Source organism: Rhineura floridana, chromosome 16 (assembly GCF_030035675.1).
Source record: "Rhineura floridana isolate rRhiFlo1 chromosome 16, rRhiFlo1.hap2, whole genome shotgun sequence".
Lineage (NCBI taxonomy): Eukaryota > Metazoa > Chordata > Lepidosauria > Squamata > Rhineuridae > Rhineura > Rhineura floridana.
Window position 1 is genome coordinate 30,483,153 of NC_084495.1, and position 20,577 is coordinate 30,503,729.

The 20,577-nt window shown below is 41.6% G+C and overlaps 1 protein-coding gene across 2 annotated transcripts in view; it reads right to left on the bottom strand.

The window, feature by feature from the left end:
• The window catches only part of MAMLD1 (mastermind like domain containing 1), a 113,014-nt gene that overhangs the window by 63,706 nt on the left and 28,731 nt on the right, over positions 1-20,577 (bottom strand). The window lies entirely within an intron of this gene.

Here is a 20,577-nt window from a genome sequence, read left to right on the forward strand (position 1 = left end):
CAAGATCACCTCTGCAGAAATAACACAGGGAAAGAAATTCCTCTGAGTCATGAGGCATTTTATGACTGGGCACAATTACGCCAAGGTGGATATGAGCAAGAAAGAGAGGGATATCTACCCTTTAAAAATAGTGTGGGTTAGGTTAGGGCTCTGTCTGGGGCTGGCTCATGGGTTGGTTCATTTTGCAAAGGGACTGTCAAAGTTCTCTCCTCTGCCACTCTCTCTCCCCTTATCCCAATTTCTCGCAGGTCTCCACTTGACATATTGTTCAATCTTTGCCTAACCATACAGCAATCCAAACAACATACAAATATGTTTGAAAACTCAGCCATCTTTTCTTTTTCATCCCTTATCAGCCACTGTAGTGTTGTTGCCTTTTTGCATTGCTTTATGTATGCGTACTACGCTAAATAACAAAAGACTTTTTCTCCCCTCCCTCTTAACAAGAAACGCCTAATCAGATCTGCCTTTCAGGATCACAACCTGCCTATCAGCATCACTTCAATCTGGACTGATGTGACAGCAAGATGAAGCCTACATTTGGAAAGCCCACAGCAGGCAGGCTGACTGTGCTGAAAACATTTTCTTCGGTATCTGAGAGGATGATCACCACCCTCCCTTCCCACATGAGCTTGTAACTATGCAGAACACTGCATCTCTCAAAACTGTTAATGATAGATGCCTTCTTAAATTATGACCGTAGGCTGTGTCACTTCCTTCAGTCTAATTCACATCCTGCCTTGCGTAACATCTACAAGAAGGCAGCGCTCAGCATGCAATCCCAGTTGGAAAAGCCTCGAGGCTACATGGCACATGGGCAGAAAAGAAGCAAGTTGTTGCAGAATATACAGTATATGCAAAGCCAATAGTGGCAAGTTATAAAATAAGAACCAGGCTGTTGTATTTTTTATTTTTTTTTTGAGAAGGAGAAAACCCAGGAAGGAAAGCAAATAAATAGCACCAACCACACACACACACACACACACACAAACAAACTCACAATTTGGACAAACAAGCTGAAAAAAACTCCAAGATTTCTGAGGAGACCAAAAAACCCTGACCTAACCCCCTCAGGCAGAGAACATTCTGGAGAGTGAGATGACTCCTCCCTCTGAAAGAGGAGACTCAACACCTTGAAGCTCTGCCTACTGAGTAATCCCATTCACAGAATGCATCCCAGCATAATCAGGCAAAATGTATATATTGCAAAGATTCCAACAGATGCAAACATATTCATTGCGCTGGTGTACTTGGAAGAAATGCAAATTGAGTAGAGGTGACATCTTTTCCACAGACTTCTGATACAGAATATAAAGGGCTTCCACAGAACCCAGGCGGGGTGGGGTGAGAAGAATGACAACGACCGGGTCAAGTTGCCGTCAAGACTCACCTTTAACTTCAAACTAGAACAACCAATCTTTGCTGAGATCAGAACACAGTTTTGGTTACAACTCACCTACTACATGTCAGCTATCCCTATAACAGCTATATACCATAAATTGTGCAGAACTATCAGCTTTTCTTAAGTGTTTTGTGTAACTCAAAAAGTATGTAAAATGAGAAGGAAGTTGAGATAGTCCACAAGAAAAAAAAATCAAACAGTTGAAAAATACCTTTATTTGGATAAAAAGTCTGCCAACTCCTCTTATCCAGTAAGTTAATGAATATAAAATTGCATTTATTTATGACATTTATATCCTGCCTTTCCTCCAGTGAGCTCAAGACAGCGTAGATGGTTCTCCCCACCTCAGCTTCAACCAGGCACTAAGAGGAAGAAGAAGAAAAGGCAAGAAGATCCGCTCTAACTCAGGACAGACATACGATTCACAGGCTGACCAACGCCATGCCCTAAAACAGATCCACCAGGAATTGCTACACCTTGATTACTAAACAGAATCTTGTGCAGCAAAATTTGCATTTGACAAACATAGCTGAAAAGACCCAGACAACACTGTGTGCTCGCCATACCGTCTTCCTAGGAAAGATGCCTCTTAATTAGTCATCCAAAGACTTAACAGCAGCCACAGTGGGCATATTGTTTGGTTGTAACTTTCACATTTCATTTACTGACAAGTGTTATTAACTTGACAGCTGAAGAGAGAAGTGCTTCCCTCCCTCCTTCTTCTTTTTTGTTGCTTCTTCTATTTTCTCTAGCTCCAAAGCACAATTCTTTCATTTCTGGCTGTAAATCAAGATCAATCTTCAACTCAATGCTTTCCCATCACCACTGCCTCACTTTACCTCTCCACTAATGCTAGTAGTATCATTTAATGTCACTTTCTTTTATAGTCCATTAATTTCAAAGTCCTCTGGCACCCTTTACAGTAATTTCTTAGACTACATTAATTTCTTGTAATGGCACAAGTGTGGCAAATAGTGGATATCCTCCAGTGAGGATAGGTTTATACATATATGTACACACACACACCCCCCAAATGGGATTTGTAGAGAGTCTCTTTTCTAATTTCTAGTGGTCTTTGACTCACTGATCACAAGGGAACACCAAAGATACAGAGCACTGGATGGAACTTTGATGTGATGATTCACCCAAGACCTACAAGTCACATCTCTCTGTGTGCATGCTGTGTGCCTCAATCCTCCATACATCCACATAGCAGGCTTGGGGAATTGTGAAATAAGGGTGGCTGAGGGAATACAATGTTGGTGTAAGAAATCCAATACCAGTCCATCTCAGTTTGCCCAGGTTTGCCTTCCATGCTCTCAACACGCACATTGGAACATGGGCCATTTCTATAGGCCATTCCTATGGGCTTGAGAAGGGAAGAATTGCCCGCTTCTTCAGCATGACCTCAAACATTCCAACATCTTATCATGGTCTACTGTAAAAACATAAAAGCCCAACCAAGATGAGCCCTGTTAGATCAGAACAAGGCTCCTAGGTCCAACATTTTCTTCACAGTTTTAATCTCCAGTTTATATTAGTTTGAGGGCTACACTTCCTCTAAAAAGCTGGGGATGAATAATTTAATATCCTGGATCCCAAAGTACTGGAAGCAAAGACCCCTATTGTGTCCAAGATTTCTGCCAACCCTTGCTGTCTCTAACACAGAGTTTTTGGCATGGGGCTCTGAAGAACAGAGCATTCTTGGATCTTGGCCTGAAATAGGCACACTTGTATCTATGGAAAAGAAACAGTTCTAACCTTGATTGCTCTTGGAAAGTCAATGCTGCATGACCTTATGGTGGATTATTTTGCAGCCTTCTGACAGCTCATTATTGTGACATTCTAGCCCCATTGAAATCAACAGGAGCCTTGCTATTGGCTTAGGTGGGGCTTTAATCAAGTTGAGCAGCAAATGCATGCATGTCCCAGGAAAACTCATACTGACTGATATCTGCAAATTCTAAAGCAAGAAGTAAAGGCTACTCCCCCTGTTTACTTAAAAGGTCTTTTCCACTGTCACCCATAGACACCATCATCTTGGCCAATGTCAAGTAGAGCCAGTAGCCTAGAAACCAGTATTTTAACAACTCACATTACAATAGCAATCTTGACTTTGCAAATAAGTTAAAAAGTTTCTTTATTGCAGCGTTACTTTGGGTGCATTGTGAATAAGTGCATGTGAGTTATTTCTTGCTACCTACAATTGCACACTGAACACAGCTTGGGATTTGGGGGTTGCTGTTGCAGGAGGGGAGTTGAATGCAAATAAAAGACATGAAGTGCTATGAACTTTATGGCTGACTTCATGAAAACCAGGAAGAGTGAGCTGATGAACACACCGTACAAAAAAACTATGTGACATTGTCTCTTTTAAAAGTATCAGCTTCAGGCGGGAAACCTTTGGAGCGGAGGTGAAGTGACCAACGGGTTAAACCAGGGAGACTCTAGCTCAAAGCAGGAGTGTTCACACAACACATGGTTAACGATTTATTGTGAATGAGCAGGCCACTCCCACTTTGCTCCGCTCCTTGGCTATGTCCAAATCAGGGATCATGGCTTGTTTTGCTATCAACAAACAATGGTCTCAAGCTAAGGTTTGTTCTCAGCTTCAGATCATGGTCTGGAGGTAACCAAAACATGGCCCCTGTTTAGATGTAACACCAAGCCAACAAAGCACATTATTACTTCCACTCATACAATGGGAGGAGCAAACTGAAAACTGTCTTCTTGTTCACAGTAAACTATTAACCACCGCTTACTGTGATATGCAAACAAGCCACTCTACTATCTCCCCATCTCTCTTAAAAAATGTTGAGAGAGAATGATTCCTCTCCCTTCTGTAAACCCTGTGTTAATTGCACATTCATCACCACAAATTGACAATATAATGCTGACTTACAGAGAAAACAACACACACGTACAGAAATACGAAGCTCTTGTTAGAAAAATGGATTTGACAGCTTTGCAGGCAACTTACTCTTGTAGAGTTTTATGGAACGCCTCATTTATAAAACTTCTGTTATAAGCTCAGAAAGGGTCACTTTAACAAAAGCTATGAGATGTAGCTTGCCTCCAGAGCCTACTAAAAGTGATGTTTTCGAAATATCACAAATAAATGTAAACAAGAAGGTGGGTTAGTGGCAGAAGACTGATTTATTATGCATATGTGCACACGCGTGCACAGATGCATGATCAGATAATGCAACTGCTGGAATTCTAAAAAATGCTCACAAAAACCCTCTTAAAACAAGATTTAATTTTGTAAAAGCCTGCCAATGCAGTGGTGCAATTAGTGACAGCATCACTGTGCCGATAGAAAATGATCTCATTGTCATGTGATCAATCATCAGGAACGGGAAGTCTTGGAAGGACATAGCAACACAGGTGTGGGCACTTTTGGCACTCCAGATGTTGCTGAACTACAACTCCCATCATCCCTGGCCATTGGCCATGCTTGCTAGGGCTGTTGGGAGTTGTAGTTCATCAACATCTGGAGGGCCAAAGCTTCCCCATACTTTATATAAGGTAAATAGCTGAACTTTAAACATTCTCCTCCCCACAATTTCTATACCAGTGGTTCACAAACTTCCCCCCCATGAACCACTTGTAATGTGCTGAGGATCTTGGCGGACCACCTAATGATTTTTCTACCTGTTGTAGCCATTGTACTGTGCTGTGCTAGATGCCGTATGATTTTAATTTTATTTTTTTTTACAGACATGCTACAGGCCACCTGAATAAAGCACATGGACCCCCAGTTGTCCACGGGACACATTTTGGGAATCCCTGTTCTATACAATTGGATTTATTTTGTTAACAATGTTTTTTCAGGTGATATATTTGTTATTTTTGTGGAACCCATGTGAAGATAGTGCCAATTTCTTACCTTCCAAAGCTGAGGCAAAGCAGCCATCTGAATTCTTTACTACAAGCCAAAAGACACAAAAACAGAACCGAGAACTTGCAAAGACCTACTTATATGTTCCAAAATGCCTGTTGCCATTGTCCTCTTTCTGGCAAGAATACTTCAGACATGTATTCTGAATCTTTTGTCAGCATGACTAGGAAACTACCCTCCCATTTCTAATGCAGAGATTATGCCTAGAGTTGAACAAACGACATGCTAAAAGGTCAGACTATTTAAATTCCACATACTTAGTTTAGATGAAAGAACTGCTGCAGACTCTTAGTTATGACATTTCATCCCCCCTCCATAGGAATTCCTTTGTATCCCTTGAAAGCTTGGGAGGCCAATCGTCACATTCTACTCAGAGAAGTCACAAAACAATGAAAGTAGCACTCTTTTAATGCAATTTTCCTTATGTACATTAACCCATCACAGCTGTCAACAAGTCTGCACTTTGTCCACAACAGAGCACTTTGTCCACAAAGAGCTTAACCTAACATCAGAGGTGTTTGTGAGAATCTGCCTTTTTTTTTTTTAGTGGGAGAAATCAAAACGAACGGTTCTAATGGATGTTTTCCTTACCTGTTATCCCTACACCATGCCAGGTGAAGACTCAACACACAGGAAGAAGGACACGCACACACACGAATATCAATCAGAATGGCAACAGCTGCCATCTATTTCTGCCTGTCTGGTATTATTCATTATATGTTTATACTCAGCAAAGTACCAATTCCATTCTCTCCATTATTACGAAGTGAAAACAGATCCAAACGCTGAACTGCTTGCCTATGGTATTAATACAGGTAGCATGTGAAAAGAGCAGCAAACAGAAAATACAGAGTTGGCTAGTTTCATCTTTTGCCGTTTATAGCGCTAACATCTGTGGTCCAACAAACACTGAAGGTTCAAGGGTGCAATGCATTTCGTAGTTATGGAAGACAGGACAAAGCTTAACAGAGAAATACCCCCAATTTAAGAAATGTGAGAAACACTGCTGTCCTCTTGCCATTGGCTCATTTCTTTGAGCCAGTTGGACTGATTTGCTCTACTTGCAGCACACTATGGATTGCACTGAGCAGGCCAGATTGTGGAGCAAAGTTCCCTCTTTGGTGAGATAAGACGCTTTCCAATTCCCAAAACAGACTCTGCACAATCAATTTACAGAGTACAGGGATCGTAGGTAAGTGGAGGACTGAGCGCTGGAGTCTAAAATCCAGTGAGCAGAGGGTGCTGCTCTGTTGACCAGGAAAGAACAGTTAGTCAGGCTCCTACTATTTATGCCTTGTCTTGGCCTATCCCGGAAACTTCCTACTGACTGCCAAGCATAAGGACTGATATTGTACACCCCCATTTCAACACCTAAAAAGGGGGCAGAGGCTCAGGTATACACCCACTGTAGCAGCTCACCCTATTAAGACCCAGCTCAAGACTCTGAAGTTTCTGATTGTCCCTGACAGACATCTGATGAAGAACTGAATCCCCCTTGCTAGATTATTCAGCAACTCCATCAAGAGATGGTAATATTTAAAAGGCGTGTTTCTTCCCAGCTTCCGACTTTTCCCTACTCAGCCCGAGAACATTTTCTGCAATAACCTAGGGTTAAGGCATAAACTAGAATATGTAGAAAGGATCAAGGTGACATCACAGGTGAAGACTTGGCTCAAGGAAATTCCCCTCTCAGCATCTTATATTGTTTTCCTTTTGGAGGGCATTTCCTTATTTTTGCAAAACCATTGTACTGTGAGAAAGCCGTTCAATGTAAAAGTGTCAAGCCACTTCCTCCTCTGCTTCCTTACTCATTTTACAATAAAATATATCTAATCCAGATCATCACTCATGGGCAAAAGTGGGAGACGATATTTTAAAAATACATTAATTTTTCATGTTTCCACAGAGGTGACAATTCATTGCGCCTCAGACTATTAATTTAAGTGAAGGCTATCAGTTTTAAGATCACAGCTGAGAACCAAAACACACATAAATATGTATGGGGGGAAGGAAAGAGTAATGATTCAACAGGCTGCTCCTTTGTCTCCCATATGGCTGATATTTATACTATAATCCCCTTGGAGCAGGAACTGGTCTCATGTAGCACTGCAAGGCATTATGTACCTTGATGGTGTTGTGTAATTAGTGGTAATAAGTGTAAAGCACACCCGAGTGGGGCAGCAATCATCCTGCAAACCCCCTTCACAAAGAATGTCTATTCTCCAACATTTAGCTGAAGAAAACAGGAACCCATATATTTGTGACACCACCATGCTCATACCATGTCTTAGCATACCTCCCACAGACTCACATGATTCTAAATCTGTCCGGGATTTGAGATCTTCAGGTGAGGCCCTTCTTGTGCTCCCCACACCTTCGTAAGTACATATGACGCGGACACGAAACAGGGCCTTTTCGGTGGCCGCCCCTAGGCTGTGGAACTCCTTTCCGAGTGAGGTGCGATTAGCTCCCTCCTTGCTGTCCTTCCGGCGACAAGTAAACATTGTTTTATTTCAACGGGCATTTGGGATAGAGAACGACCAGGATTAAGTGTCACAGGATTGGTGACTATATTATATGATTTTATTATTTTAAATATTTTAATATTTTATTATTTTAAATTGTCCGCTGTTTTTAACGTATGTTTTATGGTTTTAATTTTTCTCATAATTTAATTCTTTTTTAATTGTATACTTCTGTATGTTTTAATGGTGTTGTTTTTAGTTGTAAGCCGCTCTGAGTCCTATTGGAAAAAGGGCGGGGTAGAAATAAAGTTTATTACTATTATTATTATTACATTGTGAAGAATTGGGCCTGTCCTCATATGCTGGATTCATTTACTCTGCAACACCTTGTCCTGAACTATTTTCTGAAGCATCATGAGTTAGCAAACAACCCTAACAGTGTCTTTGCTTATCCATCTACGAAGGTTTTAAGAGAATGTTTTAATCATGTTATCGTTTGGACTTATTATGAGATAGATGCACATCAAAAGGTATACCAGCAACATTTACAATACAGATAGACAGGCACACTGACAACATTTTTAAAGTGCATCCCAAATCTCTTCAAAAGCAGGACAGATGAATCGGTCTATTTCCAGTCTGTGTCACTTTCATACCTGTGCACCCATTTCTGCACTAATCTGCAACTTGTTCCCCAAATTCAAAATAGAGTTTGTATTTATGAATGTTAGGAACATAGGAAGATGCCTCTAAATACATATTTCTGTGCACTGTCTCTCAAAAGCTGCATTTTAAGAACTTATTTTGATATGATTTTGGAGACAAACTATGTATGAACACTCAGGAAGTGAGAAAGCCAGTTGGTAGCTAAGTTCTGGTCCTCCCATGAGTTCAGGACTTACTGATCAAGTCACTTCATGTGTGTATTCCTCAGACATTCCTATTCAATAGGCAGGATTGGGACAAAGATCTACAAGGCACAAGCATCAAAAACTATGGCTTGTCCCTATAAATAGGAGCTACTGGAATGGATGCACCTGCTATCACTTTCTTCGAAGACACTAGCTCTCATGGCAGGGCTGGGAAACCTGTTGCCTTCTAGACGCTGTTTTGCAACAACTCCCATCATTACTGACCATTGGTCATGCTGGCTGGGGCTGATGAGAGTTCAGCACCATCAGTTGCCCTTCCCTGGTTTATGGGAAAGGCATGAAAAGAATGTGGCACTCCTATCAAGGGCCCAGCTGCCATTCCATGCAAAAGGACTTGGCGCTGTGCAGTGTTCTTCAACTTTTTCTCTTGCTTCCAAGACAGCAGGCCTGGAGTGAATGAACCAAGAATATAAAAAGGAACAATCTATCACAGCTAAATATGATACTCACCACCACATGTGTGTCCCGAAACTTCATAAAGAGAGCTCAAGACAGCATAATTTCCCCCTTAGTATTGCAACAACCCTGCAAGGTAGGTTATGCCAAGAGACAAATGACTTGCCCAAGGCCACCCTGTGAGGTTCAGATGGGAGAGTCAATTTGAATGTAGGTTTTGTTTCCCTGGAACAAATCTGGCCGTGTTGGACTACAACCTGGGAGACCAGGGTTCGAATCCCCACACAGCCATGAAGCTCACTGGGTGACCTTGGGCCAGTCACTGCCTCTCAGCCTCAGAGGACGGCAATGGTAAACCCCTCTGAATACCGCTTACCATGAAAACCCTATTCATACGGTCGCCACAAGTCGGAATCAACTTGAAGTCAGTCCATTTCCATTTCACCCATCATCCCATATCAATTTAGCAAATTACCCTATTCTGATGCATCTTATTCATAATATTAGCTGGAAAACCAGATTTTCAAACCCCACCTCCATTAAAAAAGAAAAAACCCTACAAAGGCACCAGCGGTTCCTTCCTTCTTTCTCTTCTAAATTGCTGGACAGTATTTGGAAAGGGACATTATTTATTTGTTTTATAATCAGGACAAAAAAAGGGCACTGTGTTGAGATACAATTGCCACCAACAACTAACAGCCTTAACACATACAAGCAAGTTTAGAATTAGGAACCCAGTCCTTTCCAGTCATCCCGGAGCAAGGATAGGTTTTTGCTCTCTTCACAAAAGAAAGAAATAATTCTGAAATGAGACAGATCTTAACACAAACAAAAATCACCAGCAAGAGGTATGGAAACAAAATTGAAAAATACAACATCTGCAATCCAGGATGAAGGGAAGGCTGGATTGAATCTGCCCTGAAATTAGATGCCTCGTTAACTGTGGAGAGATGCACAACTGCTCAAAATTTAAACTTCCTCTTTTCACCGGATTACAACTGTCACTACAAATCATGCAGATGAATGAATGCTGGAAAATGGCCCTTGTAGGCCTGTGATTTTGCTATGATGAATCAGATAATAAACGTGGGAGGCAGGGGTGGTGTAATCTTTGTATCAAGAACACATTTTCTGCAAAGCATTGCGCTATTGTTCAATATGTAAAGTACACCATCACGCTGCTGTTCAGGAAAAATTGCTCCTGCTTTTCACTGATAGAGAAGTATTTTATTACACATTTGCCCTGGTGGGCAACTCAGAAAACAAATATAAGCAAAATGCTATATGGGTATGGGTTTTCCTGCTAAAAGCCAGGAATGCTGCTAGTCAAAAGCATCCCTGACACAGGGCCACAATGCCCAGTCCTGGTCACCAAAACCCTGCTCAGTATTTTGTATGGTCCCAAAGTTTTCACCAGGCATTGCTCATAAACTTTCAAAACTATCGCTGCAGGCTTAAGGACTAGAAACATCATAATTCCTTATTTATAAGTTGGATCTGCAACGGAACGCCTCCGTGTGAATGGAGTGCTGCTCAGAATTCCAGCCACTCCATTCGCCTGCACCTTGCCTTCCAATAGCCATTCAGCATTTCATGGCCACTGAATATGCTGTCTTCATTGTGGTTTCCCTCCCTAAAGATTTTTTTTATAATTTGCGCAAACCTTGGGGGTTCTTCCAAACGTGCTGACACCTCCCTCTTGTGCATGGGTGATGCAATTTTGGCTGCATAAGTGACAACAATCACAGCCTGAATGTTGGAAACAGAGAGTGCTTTATGAGTTTTAGCTGAAAGCCGGTTTCTCAGGAAGCTGAATGATGCACCCAGTACCAATTTCTGCCTCACATGGTATGACTGCAGGATTTTGTTTGAACACTTAGGGCCCTAGATATATTTCATCAGCATATTCACAGTCCATGGTGCCTAGCAAAAGCTGAAGTTGCTCTGATGTCACACTGGGATTGTCACAACCTTCTTGGGTTAACAGCTATGATGTCACAGAGGGCCATGTGAGCTAAATGGTGTTTGGGGGAAGACTTTAGAATCCAAACGAAAGCCCAATATTTTAGTGATATGAAATCCTAAGGAGTATCACCTGACTGGCATAAATCAGGGCTCTCAAACTGTGGTCCGCGGACTGAGCTTCATTCAGGAGGAATTCCATTCCATGGTATTCAAATTGTAATACAATAAAATACAATATATAAGAAATAAAAGCATTAAAAATAACAATAAAAAACCTTACAGCACCTAGTAACATTGCAATTGCTACACCATGTATTAAGAGGTCCGCCAGAACCATCATCCATTGTCAAGTGGTCCGTGAGGGGAAAAAGTTTGGGAATCACTCGCATAGATGATTGAAAGCCACCAAATTAGTTCAAAGTGGGTCGGCTATTTGAACCATTAACCAAGAGATCAAACAACAGAAGCACACTTGTGCAGGTTAGGGGGCAATCTCACGGCTGGTGTCTAATGCAAGGTCCAGAAAAAGAGGCCGAAGGACATAAGCCCCATTGAAAGGGCTGGAGAAAAGTTTTGTAAGTTTCCTTGCACTGTGGTCAGGTTGCCGAAGCATAGCACGCAAAATATCTAGGCACCAACACGAACTGTTTGGGTATCACGGATTCTCCCAGACCTGCTATAATCATAACTGAATATGGTGCTTTTTGGATGATTTGAGAAATCTTTCTCCCCACACATGCAGCCTGCAACCAGGAAAGGAATTTTCTAAGTCCTTTAGAAGCTTTTTTTAAAAAAAACAAACTCTTTTTTAAAAAAAATCCCATGCTCACTTCATTTATTGAAACTGTCCTTTATAAGAAGAGCCCTCTAAGTTATATGAAATGACGTTACCTCACTGCCCTAGGCTTTCCAATTCTCTGAACAGGAAGGAAACCGGCACACATCTCTTTAAGAGCCATTTCCTCTCTGCTCTATTAATTCTGGAGTCAAGCAAGCCACTCCTTTGTGGCATAACAGAGCAAGATAGGAGCCACTGCTAATATAATGGCTCTGTTTTTCATCTATTTGGTATGGCAAGTGCTGCAGAATTTTCTTCTTAAAGAGAATGCACCTTTCATTTCTCATCCCTCGTTTAAAGCTCTTAAAGGAAATTCATACAGATAAACAGAGCATTTAAAGAGACCACAGTGTTTAATTTATCAAGTGACAAGGACAACAGTTTTCCTCAAAGATCAATATGGACACTGTCCTCCCAGCTCCAGTGGTTCCAATTACTCTGCAAAAAGCACTCTGTGCATGTTCAAACACAACCTTTTCCCCCCTAGCACATCACATTTTCCCCAAGTGTCACACATAAGTTCATTCCAGGCATGTGCTGTGTTTCAATTTAGAAAGCCCTGGAAGCATCATTAAAAGAAATCAGGAAATTGGTGTTAGTGAGAATCCTATATGAAGAAAACTTCAGACAAAGATATTTTCTTTGGCATCCATATCCTGGATTCCTGTTCCCTGGCCCAATCTCCTTCACTTTTTCTATCCATCTATCTTTAAAGATAAAAGTAGGCATTCCTACCACAAGGCAACTCTTTCCATTCAATATTCATATACTACAATGATCTTGTGAAAGGGACTCCATGTGGTCAGACTGCAAAGCAACTTTCAGGATAGGGTAACTTGCGATTTTACCAGGTAGGAACCCTTAAACAAAAAAGTATCCATCATACCATACGAATGGTGACTTTTCTATGGTCAGCTCTCTGTTACATTACTGTGCAATGGACTTTGCTCTAATGGTGCACTTTCGTAATGCCTTTCCCTGAACAAATTTTTGACTAAACTTTAGCAATATGGAAAAGTTAAGGGGAAGTTCCGTCTGAATGTGCTATCTTAGGAGCAAATAAGGCTTTTCTCCCCCCCCCCTCTTTCACACTGTCAAATGGCAAAGGAAATACTGCTTCGTTAGATGTGGGGGATACACACAACAGTATATCATTTCTAGATTGGCCACTTTTTTGGCACACCGAAACCCATTAGTCTGTGAACATGCTGAGAGACTGGACAGAAAGGTCATCAACAGTAAATGGAGGCCCATTAGAAAGATAGGAGAGTAAAGGAGGGAGTTGGTTGGCAGAGAGGGAAGGTGAGGAAGGAAAAGAGGAAAACGTTCCTTTTGGAGCATGTTCTCCCAGAGCGGGAAGACCTTGGGGTGCTTTCATTACATATTGAGATCATTTTGGAGATGTCAAGCTACAGGCCTCAAAACATAACTTGCATGTGTGTTTCACAGGGCTGGCACCCAGGCAGCACCAGACTGCTCGGTCTAGCAGCCACTTCCATTTCACATAATGCCCCCTGACATAGCATCACGTGAAGGCATTATGGGAAATTGAAACGGTGACTCACAACACAGCACTCCTCAACACAGGCAGCTGCCTTACAGAGAGCCAGAGTTTTGCTCCGGATTTTTAGGGAGGTGGCTCTCCCAGACCTACCTGGAGATGCCAGGGATTGAACTTGGAACCTTCTGCATGCAAAGCACTGAGCTACAGCCCTTTCCCAAGAGCACTATTGCCAAGGAAGGGCCCCCAAGGCCCTCGCAAACTTGAAGCCAGCTTTGGTGCATTAAATCATCAGACTATATCTCTGCCTTGGAAAAATATTCCCTCACCCCACTCCATTCAGTGTTGCTGCATGATAATTCAAAGCACCAAATTAGCTTCCAGTTCAGAAAACTAATTAAGTTGATACTTAATTTAAAGCGCTGCCAAGTCAGAAGGAGTTCAGCACACGTTTAAAGTGCCTCTGTGACAGAGATACATTCCCTGTTTGGGCCAAAAGCAGAATGCGAACCCCACGAGAAGGAGCATCAAGTCCTTACTGTTCTGCTTCAACTAGGTTAAAGACCAGTTATTTACTAGGTAAATAAAATGTTGTTTGCATCTTCAAAAACTGCTGAGCTCCTTGAAGGAATATTGAGAGAGGGAGAAAGAAAATGCTAACAAATTAGGCAGCTCAGATTGGCGTCCAAGGCTTAATAATTCATAATAAATTGCCAAATCTGTCCATGCTTAAAAGGCATCTTTTGCCAAAACCAAAAAGGTAAATAAATTACAGCTGTCAGCTATTAAATACTTAAGCTTTAAAATGAGCTTATTAAAGAAAGAAAAAGGAAGGGTGAGGGAGACTGAATGTATCGTGAGGGCCCTTAATCTAATATAGACATAGCTTTTAAGTGTGCAGACTCCCCCATTTAAGTAAATAAAGACTCAAAATGTTCCTCCTTTAGCATGACTGAATTCCTTTGCAATGTGACCTCAAACATGCTTCCCTCCGTCTTTATCTGCCAACACAGCAGAGCTGTTGACCTTTCACCAATGACCCGCGCAGTCAATAAACAGCAGACAACCTATTTGAATAGAAACATTCCAAGCAATGGTTTGTCTTTCTAGTGTCCCCAACCACTGCTTTTGTTCTTTTTGGGTTCTGTTTTTAACATTTTTCTTCCTAATATTCCGGGCTTAAAGGATGCCTTGAGATATCCCCCTGTCTACTATACTACATCACACATTTGCTCTGGACTGCAGGCATCCCTCTGTCCCTCTCAAAGAGAGTCCTACTAGGTTAATGGGACTAAGGTATGATTTCCAGATGTACTTTAAGGAAGCCCTTCTGTTTTAAGCTGTTGGTCCCTGTCCATGGTTCCAACAGATCACAAGGATCCCTTATTTTAAAGTTTAGTTTAGAATGTATAGTATACACACACCACAGTTAACAATGTCCCTTATTTAATAAAGCTGTGTTGATTTACGGCAACCCTGAAGTAAAATTCCTGTACTCGCTAAAGGTTTTCAATGAAGAAAAATGCAGCTTCCCCCCCCCTTTGCCTCAACAGCTTACTGTTTTAAGCAGAAGAATTAGAGAGCAGACAACTCCATACTCAAGTCCTTAAACACCTTATGGCAGAAGGCAGGAATCAACAATGGGAAAATGCAGATATTAACCAAGAAGAATTGCACACCTGATCAAAAATCTGGAGAAGCAGAAAAGTGCCAATGTCCTTCCAAGTGATAGGGAGAAATCACGTATGACCAGCTTACCAGGTGTTTACATGTATCCTATGGTAATGTATAGCTCAGCAAAGGGTTGTCTGCATCCCAACCACACCCCAATTGATCACAACACATGAGAAATATTTTTGTTTCATATTCTAGACTGGTTTAAGATCATCTAACTACACTGTCTTGAGGGACGGAGCTCACTAATGCGAAAAGTAGGATAGCTACCAGTTTAGATGACTTTGAATACTATCCAAGACCCACAAGCTATGGCAGCTAAATGGAACCTCCCTATTCAGAGGTAGTATACCCCTGAGCATCAGATGCTGGGGGGCATCATTTCCATGTCCTCCTTGTGAGGACCTGGCAGCTGAAACACACACACACGGACAGAGACACTTTTAAAGACTCTCTGCTGGGATGCAGAAGGGCAGACTCCTCTTCACCCCAAAAGGGAGCGATCCCCGGCCTGTCAAAGAGCTGTTTGGTGGGTTAGGAGGAGAATTATGTACACATGGAGGAAGGTTCACTGGGATGATTTTCCCCATGTGACTTCACAACCCATCACAACTGTACAAAAAATTCAACAGCTGAGGTAGCTTGTGAGGGCTGCACAGAAGGCCTGCACGTTGCCCACATGTATGTTAAGAAAACCAAGAGGATAGACCAGCCTTTCCCAACCGGTGTGCCTCCAGAGGTTGTTGGACCACAACTCCCATCAGCCTCAGCCATTGGCAATGCTGGCTGAGGATGATGGGAGTTGTGGTCCAACAACCTCTGGAGGCACACTGGTTGGGAAAGGCTGGGATAGACAGTGAAAAAAAAGAGAAAGTTTGAGATGTTGGCATGGAAATTATTCCATGGACCCTAATATTGCTATGTACATATGATGCCACATGGCTTTTCCATTTGCATAATAGTACAGTAGAGGTATCGCATTGCAGGGGAGCAAGTGACCACTTTTCAGATTTTTAAATTTTTAAACACTCCAAGCATTTTGCTTTCAACACTACTCAGAACCAATGCAAACAGAAAGTAGGGGGAAAACAAAACAAATCTAAGTGGGGGAAGGCAGTTTCCCTTGTAGCATTTACAGCTCTAGTTTTGCGGTACTGAGCTTAGCGGATGAGAAATTAGAAGTGAAAATGATTAGAGGGTAACTAAAAATAGATGTGACTCCTGCATGGGCCTTGTTCAGCTTCAGTGCAACACCAAGAGGAGAAACCATTAGAATAACCGGGGGGGGGGAAGTGTAGTAGTTTATAGATTGATCCAGTTGTTTTGCTGGGAAACACAGACTCTTTGAATGTATATTCTGAATCAGGAGTTGTGAGGCTTCAGCCCTGTTCTTCATGGAAAAAATATTTACACCCCCCAATGCAAAAAGGTATCAGGAGGGGTAGAGTGGCAGACGAGCATGAGTGGGAAGTCTTTGGGTCAGATCTCATCTCTTAACTGCCCTGTCTGCAATAAGGCAATTAGAACTGTGATCTATCGGGCAGTGCTGTTAAGGGTTTACTGAGATAAAGTGGTTTACATCCAACGAGTTCTCAACAAGTTTATGATATATACATAAGCATGCGCACCCAATTCATGTCTGCGTGTACATATACCCACAGACAGAGAGGATTATTACTATTCTGTAGGTGCTAATATAATTGCAAGTACTCCGCCTTATTTCTTCCAATAAAAGAAGTATGCTTAACGATGCAAAACTGAGGGGGAGAGAAAAGATTTGTGATTATGGAACAAGAAAGGGGGCAGAGAGATGAGGAGGAAAAAGGCAGCTTCTGAATCTTTTGTTTTTCTTCCTATAAAAATGAACACTGTCCCCATTAGCATTATATTCAGGAAATCTTTACACTGTTTCCAAAGAAACCCCAAGCACTTAATGTGTTTCACGTAAAGAACAATATACATGCAGGAACATCTTATTTTAATACTAAATACAGTTACAGATACATTTGTGTGAATTCACTGAAGTATGATATATAGAATTTATTCTCTTTTGAAAATAATTAAACCTATAGAAATATGCTAAAACATATCACATACACAACACTAAAACAGCTTCACAAGAAAGGGGATAATTCTTAGATTTCCCATATATTAGCAGATGCCAACAGTGAAACTAGCGCATAAAGAAAAGGAGAGAAAATAGCAGCACGCACTCTCTGAATCACTCAGTGAACACATCTAGCAAAAGGTAAATGCAGAAACAAGCATGAAACACAAATGTGATTGAATACCCACCCACTCTGCTATATGGTGTGACAAATAGGTTATGAGAGCATAATAGAGGCTTTTGCCTTTCAGCTACCAAAGATGCAGGAAGCAGAAGCCAACAATAATATGTTAATTAGACGCCCCCCTGTTTGAGTATCAAGAGCCCATTTGCACCTATTAATACGGATTACCATTACCTGCTTCGTGAATAAAATTAACCCATTTATCAAGCAGCAAGCCCTCCTTTTGGCTCTTATTACAAACAGAAGGGAAGACAAGCCTCGTGTCCCTCTAATACTAAAGCATCCAATTAAAATCACTTGACCTAGAAGCAAAAAAAACCCCCTCCACTTAAATTTAGAAATGACAAAATTGCTCGCATTAGGACTAATATGACCTCTTGTGGTATCAAACCTATTCTTACAACATTAACACACACAGAACTTGGTGGTGGGGGGGAAGGCTGCCGCCATCTGCAGCCCAAATTGCACAGTCCACACATGTGCAATTAAACACACTTCATTGGCTCTCTAGCTATGTCAATAGCGGGTAGGAGGTGACTGATTTAAAGCTAAATGATCAGAGCGAACATGAATATTCCACCTTAGCGTCCTCTGAGCAAACACAAGTTAACAAAATGAAACCAGCCACACTCTGTTATCAAATAGGTTTGGGAATATTCTAGTGCCAAATTCATAAACATTCTACGCCGAGAATAACCCCATGCTTTGCACTCTGAACGAATTGTACGCAATATGTGTAGCATTTTGTGGAAGTTGACAGTCAAGGGAGGGACAAAGAAGATCTGAGCCTAAGGACCAAACATAGCGATGGGTGGTGGTGATGGGAGTATGGCGCTGATCTCTATTCCATTCTTGGTGGGGGAGTAAAGTGATAAGCCTCCCCTTCCCACTCCCTGATTTCAGTGAGGATCAGGCTCCCATGCCTCTGCAATTAGTTAAATAAAGCAATAGCTGTCCATGTCTAATTTGGTCCTTAGAAGCTTGTTCAAGGCAGCTTTTGATTTCCAAGGTTTCAGATGTCATTTATTTATTTTAGTAATTTATATCCCACCATTCGTCATACAATGATGCCATGGCAGACTACAGAGATCAATTCTTGCACGTTGCCAAGCTTTTTTCATCACCATGAGGGCTAGAACCTCAACAAGAGGCAGAGCCAAACTATGGTTAGGTGCAACTATTGAGAACAAAACCTCATAGTGTGCTCTCTCCTCTCCTCCCGCATGGCAATTCTCTTCATTTCCTGGTTTGAGACAGACCATCACTGATATCAAACTGAGGTTTGGAAAACAAACACACAACATAGTTTGGATGAAGTGGCAAACCACAGCTTGCCTGAAACTAGGAAAGGAGGGAGAGAATGGCTGTGTTTGAGAATAGGAGGAAAGAAATGTGTGAACCCAAGACTCAGGCACATAGCACTAAACCACAGTTTGACATTATGCCTGTCCTGTATCAAACCAGAAAGACCCTATTAGAGCGCTAGAGTCTACACATCATTACTTTGGCACAAAAACATTTACCAACACCAGTTGACTGAATAAGAAGGTATCACCCAAACTCTTTTGTATACTTTATTCTCAGACACTAAAAGGCTGGTGGCAACTTGGCCTAAAATCAGATCAAGGGCTCAAAGCTCAGCTACAGAACCAGTCTGAAATGTTAGGTTGCAGCTGCGGAACATATGCAAATAAAATGTTTGCTTTTAATATGTGGCGGAGAGCTTGTCTCCCTACACTGAGCCATCACAAAACTAGCCCCTTCACACTTGGAATGATGGGGAAAGGTTTCTGAGCCAGACAGGTTAGCTTCCCCTCTGCCATCCATTGTATTATAAATCAAGACTGGGTAGAATATATTGAAATACACCATATTGGAAGCCATGTGCTGTTACAACAGTAGATTATCAACCATTAGGTGGCATCTTAAGGCTTTGTAAAAGCAAACAATGAGAAAAATTAGAACTATTGGAGGAGGTTATAATTCTCAATCTTTTTTTATTTAGCAGTTCTGTAATATAAGACGCATCGAATATTATTAATCATAACCCTAATGAATTCTCCCTTCTAAGAAGAAAAATAAACACTGAAGGGTATCAGGGCTCTGAAGAAGGAGGTCCTGTCTTTACAGCAAATAAATAAAACTCAGCTTCTCCTCCTCCAACAAATCAAGTTCTAGTGCGGCTTATCTACTGTATCACCCAAATAACCGTTCCTGAGCCAACCCTCAAATTTACATAGAGTTGTTTAGCATTACATTTTATGTTTTTAGTTGCAGATTTTAAAACCATACCACAATTACTCCAAATGTGGATGACTAAAAACAATTCAATTTATAAAGCAAACAAACCAGTTAGAACAAAGCTAATCAAATTCACGAGAGACTGGCTCGGCGAGTGTGGTTCAGCTCCCAGTGCTTTGATAGCTCCTGACAGGTTGCTGGGACCCAAGAAAGAAGTAGGTCAGAGTAAGCCAGAATCGACAACAGAGGATCCCATTAGACAAGCTTGTAGGGTAATATGGAGATTGAGGAAGCATGTGATGTAGCGACAGTGTTTTCAGACCCATAACAAACAGCCTGAGGACAGCCTCTAGCACAGCCCGTACGTTTATCTTCTCTGTGTTATAACACCCCTGCCTCTTCCCCCACCTTAGCCCCAAAAGCTTATCTAGTTATTTGGGAATCCTAATACAAGAGGTATGATGTAAGGCTACAGACAAAGATGGACTTGGAGTGAGATTATGCAAAACAGGAAGGGGACGGCAGAGCTTTGTTTCCAGTGCACACAGAGCCCCAATAATCTGCAGGGAGAGAGGGACATGTGAGCTTCTATGGATATCAAGCCTTTTAAAATCAACGGATTCTGCACATTCTCGATCCAGCTCACAGAGAGAGCAATGTAGTTCCGCTTTGCCTTTGCTCAGACAATGAAAAGAGAGTCTCAATCCAATTTTGAAATGCATGTGTATGTGCAGAAACATACAGGATGTGTGTAAACAAGAATAATCTTAAATGGCTTGGCACAGGGGTAGCCAATGAGGTGCCTTCCAGATGCTGCTGGACTACAACCCCATCATTCCCAAACTCTGGCTGTGGCTGAGGCTGATGGAGACCAACAATATTCTTCCCAGTAATACTCAGTACAAATCTGGAAGGTAGGTCACTGTTATTTTTTCAGACTGTTCTCTGGGTAGCCTACCTCAAGTATGAGA